Source organism: Stegastes partitus, unplaced genomic scaffold, assembly GCF_000690725.1.
Source record: "Stegastes partitus isolate 25-593 unplaced genomic scaffold, Stegastes_partitus-1.0.2 Scaffold319, whole genome shotgun sequence".
Taxonomy (NCBI): Eukaryota; Metazoa; Chordata; class Actinopteri; family Pomacentridae; genus Stegastes; species Stegastes partitus.
In genome coordinates this window covers 81,121-91,378 of record NW_007578050.1, presented here as the reverse complement: position 1 = coordinate 91,378, position 10,258 = coordinate 81,121, and the positions used below count along the sequence as shown (strand labels likewise).

General features: G+C 39.9%; 1 protein-coding gene across 1 annotated transcript in view; it reads right to left on the bottom strand.

The window, feature by feature from the left end:
- fbxl16 (F-box and leucine-rich repeat protein 16) overlaps nucleotides 1-10,258 on the bottom strand; it is a 65,259-nt gene that overhangs the window by 34,154 nt on the left and 20,847 nt on the right. The window lies entirely within an intron of this gene.

Here is a 10,258-nt window from a genome sequence, read left to right as displayed (position 1 = left end):
CCTGGACAGGTCACCAGTCTATCACAGGGCTACACTTAGAGACAGACAACCAAGCACACTCACATTGAAACCTACAGACAATTTAGAATCACCAATTAACATGTTTTTGGACTTTGTGGGAGGAAGCCGGAGAACCCGGAGAGAATCCACACTGCAAGGGGAGAACATGCAAACTCCACGCAGAAAGATCCTGGTGTCCTCACCGGCGAACCAGTGACCTTCTTGCTGCAAGACAATGGTGCTAACCACCGAGCCACCTTGAGGCCCAGCTGGAACCCACTAAGTGCAATTACCTGTTGAATGACTCCTACGTAAAACTGTTCTAAAACAGATTAAGTGTGTTGCAAAAGCACAGTGAGCAGAGAAGCGACTTACTACTACATGTCCATCAGCTGAGTGGGGCCAGATTACTAAGCTTGCCATGGGACAGTATTCTCCCTGAAATACAAAATTGTATTTTTTATCACCAAAATGTTATCACTATGAGCAATTCAAGACTTGAACACTGAACTGAACACTGAACACTTTGGTGTTTAATTTGTATTTCTAATGTCAAAATATGTAGAAAATGGAGCAAGTTTTAAAAAGGGGGGGTAATTAAGAGTTTTTCTCCAAAAATCTCAGTTTCAAGGTCTCTGTCTCAGTTCTCAGCTGGTCTCAGTTTATATTATGTATTGCAGTTAATGAGGCAGTGGGATTGTACTCAGCACTCAGAAAAAGTGTTGGCTTATAAAGCTGAAACAAGCTTAATATTTCAAAGTCTTGTGAATTGTTGGAAGTTTAATTATTTAAAAAAATATATATGTTTTTTAAAACTATTGAATACAAGCAGCAATATTCGTGAAGAGCTCAACCTTTTGGTATTTGATGGAGTCTTTAACTCAAAGAATGTACGAGTAGTTAGATGCCAAGAAATGTACAGAAGTTATGACAATTCTGTATAAAGAATTGGATCTCAGTAGAAAATATATTTCCTGATGAAAACACAGTATGAGTACTGCTCACACACAAAATTGCTAAAGAAGACTATTACTCTTACTTCCAAAATTGTGTGGAAATGATGATTACCAAGTACATTGTTTGGACTCCTGTGATTAGAGACCATTTTTGGTGACTCTTACACAGGCAAGCCAGTCCATCTTTGACTTCTCAAGTTGTGCCTGCAAGAAATGCTACCAAGGACAATACAAATGCAAAGAAAAAGCCCACTTATTGTGTACAGCTCTGTGTCAATATGAAGGAAACTGTGAAGAAGTTAGGTGGCAGACCATGTGGCTTAGCCATTCACTTTTTAAAAAAAATCTATTTGCATACCAAGGAGGAGAAACACTCTCTGTCCTAGCTTAACCATGTGCCCTCCTAACCATTGGGAGAATCTTAAGACGAGTGAAGATAGGGGAAATGAGCAACAAAAATTTAAAAACAGTCACCAATGGGATAGATCTATTAAACATCTGCTCCAGGACATTCACGAGGAGAAAAGCAAGAAAGTAGATATGTTCTCAGTAAACTCAATGGTTCCTAAGCCCGCTCCTCAAGACATATACTGCCTCTAGCATGACAAGGTGATGGAGGAGTTTGATTTTACCTGCTTCTGCCCATTTCTCTTCCTTAACTTAAGGGTGTTTATACTGGCGATGTCGGTCTGACACTCTTGGCTGAAAACTGTATGAGTCACTGTTATGAGTCAATTCCAGTCTTCCATTAATAGAGAAAACTTTCCACATCCAGTTGGATCCTATGCCCCATGCAATGCTGACTGCCAATGGCTTTGAAGGTGCAATGGAATTAAAAAGAAATAATTAATTTCTAATCTGTCACACACTGCCTATTTTGGTAGTAATAAGGCCAGTTGGATAACACAACATCCTATGGCATCTAGCCAGAGCTCAGAATAACTTACCTGTCCTGAATTTGACAAACTGAAATCAGGAAAAATACAAGGTTTGTCGGTCTAGCTTATCAGTGCTGAATTCCATGACTCTAAGCTGAAAATTTTAGTAAGCTACTAAGTTTGAGCATTCACGCTACTCCTCTCCTTAGCCTTTTTGATCGTGCAAACTAGAATTGTTACAATTCAGCCTTCATGCTGTTCATACCAACTTTGCATCCCTTTCAAGTGATATATCAAGGTCCACTCAATTTCCTTTCTGCCATTGAGGATATAACTTATTGTCTCCTGATGGAGGGTGTCAGTAAATATAATTGTCCAGGCTTTGAAGGTTGGAACCTCTTTATCTTCCATAGGAGAACAATGAGTTTCTTTGCACAGAGAAGTCCATAGAGGAGAAGGTGAAGCTGCATATCTTACTGCTTCTTTAGAAAAAAGAAAATGCTGTGGTACATTACCTAGCCCTAATTCTTAAAATTGACTGAATGCTCCTTCCATAGTTGAGATGAGTTGTTAAGGATGGATTTGCCATTGGATTGGTTGTGTAAAGGATCGTATTTACCTTCCTTTGCTACGGACCTCCATACTTCGACAGTACTATGGATGACAGGAATGTAACAACGCTATGATTTTTAAGGTGAATAGGAAACGTAATAGTGCCCAACAAGAATAGTATGCAGTCAACTCATTCTGAAGAAGTCTGATTGAGCCAGGTTTCTACTTACTTTATGCTTAGACAGATGATGGATCCTAACCCATGGACTTGTAAATTCAGATAAACTCCTGGACTCCTGTTTATCACATACTCTGAGAAAAAGCTGAATAAATTAATTGTCCTTAGCAGTGTATGTGTAGAATACTGTGGTTTTGTTATAAAAATCAAACTAACGTCTGCATACAGTGATATTTTGTTTGAAGTATGTTCCGTGTTTTAACAATGTATATTTATGTGTTTCTGAATTGTTTCTGCCAGGGGCTCCAGCACCATCAAGTGACTAAGCGTGCATCCCTGCTTCATTCCCCTGTAGAAATTAAATGGATCTGACATTGTCTGGTAAGCGTGGTACAGTCTTATGAAAAAGTTTGGGCACCTCTGATCATTTTCAAGATTTTCCTTTATAAATCATTGGTTGTTCAGATCAGCAATTTCAGTTAAATATATCATATAGCAGACAAACAGTGATATTTGAGAAGTGAAATGAAATTTATAGGATTTACAAAACGTGTGCAATAATTACTTTTTTCAAAAAAAGTAGGCAGGTGCATAAATTTGGGCACCCTTGTTGTTTTATTGATTTGAATACCTTTAGAACTAATTAGTGGAACACAAAATTTGTTTGGTAAGCTCATTGACCCTTGACCTACATACACAGGTGAAGCCAATCATGAGAAAGGGTATTTAAGGTGGTCAGTTGCAAGTTGTTCTCCTCTTTGCATCTTCTCTGAAGAGTGGCAACATGGGAGCCTCAAAACAACTGTCAAATGACCTGAAAACAAAGACTGTTCAACATCATGGTTTTGGGGAAGGATACAAAGAGCTAGCTCAGAGATTTCAACTGTCAGTTTCCCCTGTGAGGAACATAGTGAGGAAATGGAAGACCACAGGCACAGTTCTAGTTAAGGCCTGGAGTGGCAGGCCAAGAAAAGTCTCAGATAAGCAGAGGCGAAGGATGGTGAGAACAGTCAAACTCAACCCACAGAGAAGCTCCAAAGACCTACAACATGATGTTGCTGCAGATGGTGTCACTGTGCATCATTCAACTATTCAGCGCACTTTGCACAAGGAGATGCTGTATGGGAGAGAAATGCGGCAGAAGCCTTTTCTGCGCACATGTCACAAACAGAGTCGCTTGAGGTATGCTAAAGCACATTTGGACAAGCCAGCTTCATTTTGGAATAAGGTGCTGTGGACTGATGAAACTAAAATTGAGTTATTTGGACATAACAAGGGGCGGTATGCATGGCGGAAGAAGAACACAGCATTCCAAGACAAACACTTGCTACCCACAGTAAAATTTGGTGGTGGTTCCATCATGCCGTGGGGCTGTGTGGCCAGTGCAGTTACTGGCAATCTTGTTAAAGTTGAAGGTCTCATGGATTCCAGTCAGTATCAGCAGATTCTTGCAAACAATGTTCAAGAATCAGTGACAAAGTTGAAGTTGCACCGGGGCTGGATACTTCAACAAGACAACAACCCTAAACACTGCTCAAATTCTACTAAGGCATTCATGCAGAGGAACAAGTACAACATTCTGGAATGGCCATCTCAGTCCCCATACCTGAATATTATTGAAAATCTGTGGTGTGATTTAAAGCGGGCTGTCCATGCTCGGAAACCATCAAACCTGACTGAACTGGAGATGTTTTGTCAAGGAGAATGGCCAAAACTACCTTCAACCAGAATCCAGACCCTCATTGGAAGCTATAGGAAGTGTTTAGAGGCTGTTATTTCTGCAAAAGGAGGATCTACTAAATATTGATGTAATTTTTCTGTTGGGGTGCCCAAATTTATGCACCTGCCTACTTTTGTTTAAGTAATTATTGCACACTTTCTGTAAATCCTATAAACTTCATTTCACTTCTCAAATATCACTGTGTTTGTCTGCTATATGATATATTTAACTGAAATTGCTGATCCGAACAACCAATGATTTATAAAGGAAAATCTTGAAAACGATCAGAGGTGCCCAAACTTTTTCATACGACTTTATATGCCAAACCGCCATGGCCTTCTTTCTGGCACAGAAACTCAATGAGGACCCTGTCTATCAAGTCGTCTTTAATGGCAGCTAACAAAAGAATGGTCCTCAAGGCCATCTTATCCGTCATCTCCTCACCAGAGCCTATGTCTGTACAGGCTCAACAATGCACCAAACAGAGGACCTTAGAGGTGCCACCTAACCAAAAAGGTGACTATCTCTTGACTGTGGTTTGACCAACTGATTTGTTGCACATTCGCCCTCCTTTAACAGTATCCCCAAAGTGTATGTGTAAAAACAAGTTCCACAGGTGTCTCATGAACTGTTAGAAGAAATCAACAACCTTCTGGAAATCATCCAGCCTTGAACAGTACATATTCAGTGCCACTTTAGCCAGCAATGAAACCAAAAAGAAAATGGTGATTTATCATTGACTCCCACAGGATAACCAAATAGGTTCCCTTGACCCAACTGGAACAATAGCTCCCTAAAATCTGGGATACTAGGTATTTTTCCAGCCTTGCAGTAGTGTTAGGATTCTGAGCTACCACAGTTAACATTGCAGAACAACATACATTTGTGTTCACCTTTTTAAGTCAGAAATATTGTTTCAAAAGATGCATCCTTGTCTATGCCAACCCACCTGCTGATGTCAATGCAGATCTGTAACAGCTATATGATGTAGATAAACTTGTTGGGGCCTATGGCAACATCACCAACCAACGACCTTTTATACCAGTCAACAGATCAGAGAGGGTGCAGTAACAAATTTTGGTGTTGCTTGTTGGTTGATGGCTCTGCAGAGCATTGATATAGATAGGGTGATGCACAGATCACCACATGTGGATGGCTGCTCCTTCTATCACATGGCTATGGCGCAGGCTGTTAAATGATTGTGATTTGCACTGACTCAGGTTTCCCTTCCACACAATTCTTTGGATGGGCACCATCTCCATGACCTCAAACAGGAAAGGTCAAAGACAAAGAATTGTTTCTGGCTGTCAATCATTGAAAGTTTCCACAGAGAGGTGGGGCTTTTACCAGACAAATTCTTGTTTCTAAGCAACACACAAGCCCTTTTCAGACATGGGACATGAACATTGCTGGCTTCATCAATCCATTAGAAAGCAACAGCATTGCAGACAAAAGCCATTTTTCCATTATCATTCTTCACAGCTTTATTCATATATACCCACCACAGTCCCGCAAAGCGTCACGTTAAGCAATATTTGTCATTCATGTGAGACTACTCAGTACTCCAAGTAATGAATAATACATAATAATGCAATAATAGCCTAAAACTAAACTAATAGCAGCTGATCAAAGGGTCCCAATAACTAACAGTTTATTTCAGATTTTTTTAAACAGTGAAACTGAAAGCTCAGGACTCAGTCTGAGGACAGCCGTGATATGGCAAAATATTAAATTGCAGCCTATAAACAGTGATGCTATGTGACAGTTCAGCTGTCTGAGGTGAACAAAAGTCCATTTAGATCCTAATTTCCCCTTTCTCCATGTCGAGATAATTTTATTATACTTAGTAAATTAAGTTATTACTGGTGTTAGGTGCTTAAATGCATGCAGCTCTCTCTTTGGAGACACTTGCAGATCCTGCCACTGTCTGATGCCACAGGTATGTAATACACAATGAAGAAATAGTCCTAAACAACTGAAAATTAAAATACCATTCTGTGTGACCACTCACCTGTTTGATGTGGACCTACAATGTGTGATATGCCATTGGATTCTGGTCTGCACTGATCCTTTCTCCATTATCTCTTGGCGATGATTCATAAATATAACAACTTAATCTTCCTTTGGAGATGCAGGTATTAGTAACAAACTCTAAAGCAATAATTCCTAACAGCTGGAGGAGACAAACTTCAGCTCCTGTTAAAATCTTGTGGGGAAAATGTATCAATATTCTTGAGGTTTTTGATGTCTGTTTTCATTGCAGTAAGGTGTTTTTAATATAGACATTCCATTTTGTTGCTTAATAAATTTGAAATGGTAAAGCAAAGTGCGTGAAAAAGGGGTGTTGGGATTTTGGCCCACAAATTGTGTATTTTGTGTCTCTGTGAGGTTTTCAGAAAAATACTGAAGTTGAAATGTGGAAAAATCCTTACCTAAATCACTTCAAACAACTTAAAGGACTGTTGCTTGTGCGTGCCTATCCATTAATGTGACGGTTTAGTTCAGACGTGTTGTATTGAAAGTGATATGTACTAGGTCCAACTTTGCCAATGTCACTTTTACAGAAATGTGACCAAGGTGTGCATTCAAACATGAAGTGCCATGTGAAATTGCCATCAGATGAACGGAATGGAAGGAGATGGAGAGAAAATAAAAACAGAGAATGGACAAACTCTATTGCAAAAAGTCAACTCTCTGAGGATCTGAAAAAAAGAATTGTTGCTCTACATAAAGATGGCCTAAGCTATAAGAAGATTGCCAACACCCTGAAACTAAGCAATGTCACGGTGGCCAAGATCATTCAGTGGTTAAACAGGACAGGTTCCACTCACAAAAGGCCTCGCCATGGTCGGCCAAAGAAGTTGAGTGCACGTGCTCAACGCCGTATCCAGAGGTTGTATGAGGCGTATGAGTGCTGCCAGCATTGCTGCAGAGGTTGAAGGGGGGGGTCAGCCTGTCAGTGCTCAGACCATACACTGCACACTGCATCAAATTGGTCTGCATGGCTGTCATTCCAGATGGTGTCAAGCGTGTGTTGCGGAAACCATGTGAAGACTACAAAGACAAATGTGTCTTGCCTTACAGTCAAACATGGTGGTGGGAGTGTCATGGTCTGGGGCTGCATGAGTGCTGCTGGCACTGGGGAGCTACAGTTTACTGAGGGAACCATGAATACCAACATTTACTGTGACATTCTGAAGCAGCACATGATCCCCTCCCTTTGGAAACTGGGCCACAGGGCAGTATTCCAACATGATAACCACCCCAAACACACCTCCAAGACAACCACTGTCCTGCATCCACCAGCTCCGTGATGTCGTCATGGAGGAGTGGAAGAGGATTCCAGTGGCGACCTGTGAAGCTGTGGTGAACTCCCTTCCCCAGAGGGTTAAGGCACTGCTGGAAAATAAAAATGACTTTGGGCCCAATTTGGACATTTTCACTTACTTTTCCTAACTAGTGGGAGAATCTTAAGACACTCACTTTTGTTGCCAGCAGTTTAGACATTAATGGCTGTGTATGAAGTTGTTTTGAGGGAACAGTAAATTTACACTGTTATACAAGCTGTACACTGCCTACTTTACATTATAACAAAGTGTCACTTCTTCAGTGTTGTCCCATAAAACGATATAATAAAACATTTGCAGAAATGTGTGAATTTTGTGACATACTGTAACCACAGAGTCAGTTAAATTGATATGGCAGACATAATTCATCCTACAGGAAACATACATAACAACCTCAGAATTGCAAAATATTTCGATGGTAATAAATAAAAATATCCCATAAACAAATGTTTACAAGCGCATGGGGTTTCCAAGACTCCTATAACTCCACCTCCTATAACCCATGCATCTTTGTCACAAAAAGACAATCATACATTTTGAATTCTTTTATCGATTTATTTACAGGTCTTCTAGAAATATGACAAAATCTGCTAGGACAGAAATATATGTAGAGAAATATATAATATAATATTTGGTTAAACGACCTGTGGTCACTTTTACCCTGACTAGGCACTTTTGGTAGCCATGTACAAGCTTCTGGCAAGCTTCTGGTTGTACCTTTGACAACTTTTCTTGACATAATTGGCATGGTTAAACTAAATAAGCTTTGTGACACAGCTTCATTATCGCAGTCCACAGGTTCTTGATGGGGTTTAAGTCAGGACTTTGTGGAGGCCAGTCAAAACACTTGATACTGGACTAAATTAGCCATTTCTTTACCATTTTTGATGTATGTTTGGGGGCTTTGTCTTGTTGGAACATCCAACTGCATCCAAGACCCAACCTTCTGGCTGATGATTTTAGGTTTTCCTGAAGAATGTGGCGGTAATCCTCCTTCTTCATTGTTCCATTTACTTTGTGTAAAGCACCACTTCCACTGGCACCAAAACAGCCCAAGAGCATCATACTATGGTCATCATGCTTGACAGTAGGTATGGTGTTCTTGGTGTTAAGGGCCTCACTGTTTCTCATTTAAACATATTTCTGGTCATTATTGCCAAATCACACAAAATCTAGTTTCACCTGCTGACAGAACTTTCCACCAGAAGGCCGTTTTTTGTCCATGTGATCAGCAGCAAACATTGTGAAGCTTTAAAGTGCTGTTAATGGAGAAATTCAAAAAGAAGACAATTATTATTATTATTATTATTATTATTAATAATAATAATAATAATAATAATAATAATAATAATAATAATAATAATAATTGTAATAATAAAGAAAAAATAGAAGACAATTTTAAATACTGGGCAACCTTCCACATTTGCTCATTGGCTGCAGTAAAATTTAAAGTCTACCACAAACTAGCTATCTGTTCTCAATACCTCCAACAATACCAGTGACAAATTGATTGACTTGATGTCAGGGAGTGGGGTTCTGGGCTGTGTTTGTGTTCTCCTGCAGGTTTCCACCAGAGGGCGTCCTGGAGGACTCCTGCTGTGCTGAGGCTCATTCCCTGCAGGTGTGTTCTTCACACACCTGTGATTCATCAGGTTCGTTACTCCCTGGATATAAGGAGCTGGTTGCCAGTCACTCATTGCTTGAGTGTTCACCTATGTGGTAACGTCAAGCCTCCTCCCGAGTTTTTCTCATGCTTCTTCCTGAGCTTCCAAATAATTGTTTCTCTCTTTCTCTAAAGGTTTTTCCCGTGTACCTGCTCCTCGCATGTGGTTCCCCACAACCTACCTGCACCAGACCCGAGTTTTCTCCATCCCCTTCCTCATCTGATCACGACTGGTAACGCTTCTGCTTCTCACTCACTCCACTGCATTCATCACCGTACTACCTGTCCACAAAACCCACGTCGCGGTCCCAGCCTGGATCAAGCTCATCTTTGCACATTTCCAATATCTGCAATAAATCTAATTTTTCTAACTCCGTTTCTCCTGAGTGTTACTCTGAATGTGGGTCAGAACCCTCAACAAAACCAGGCACTTGACTCCTTGTTCTCACACTTCTGCTAGAAAAACAAAGAAGTCAAAATCTCCATATAAACATTAAAAAGAAAAAAATCACATAGTGGCCTAAAGGACCAAACTTTCAATATTACCTCTGAGAAAATCATCTTCAGTATTTAGTCAAATTGATCCAGATTGAGAGTCATAGATGAATGTAGAAAAAAATCAATGCAAAAGCACTTCAGTTTCCAACCTTGCCTTAATACCATACAGAATTTTTAAAAATCCACTAGTGCTGGAATATTACAATCACTACAAATCTGACAGCCAATGGGAAGCAAACAAAATCATTAAATGATCACCAACGCCATGTAGACACATGCCGCTCTTGCACAATCCTGATATTTAACTTCACAACAACCCTGTACACTTTTAATCCTGGAAGCCCAAAGCAATCATTCATCTCTATCACCTACTAAAAAAAAACAAAAAAACAGAACTCCAGTATCAACAATTAACATTCATGATTCACTTAAAGATAAATATGAGTCAGAGATAATGCAATAATAA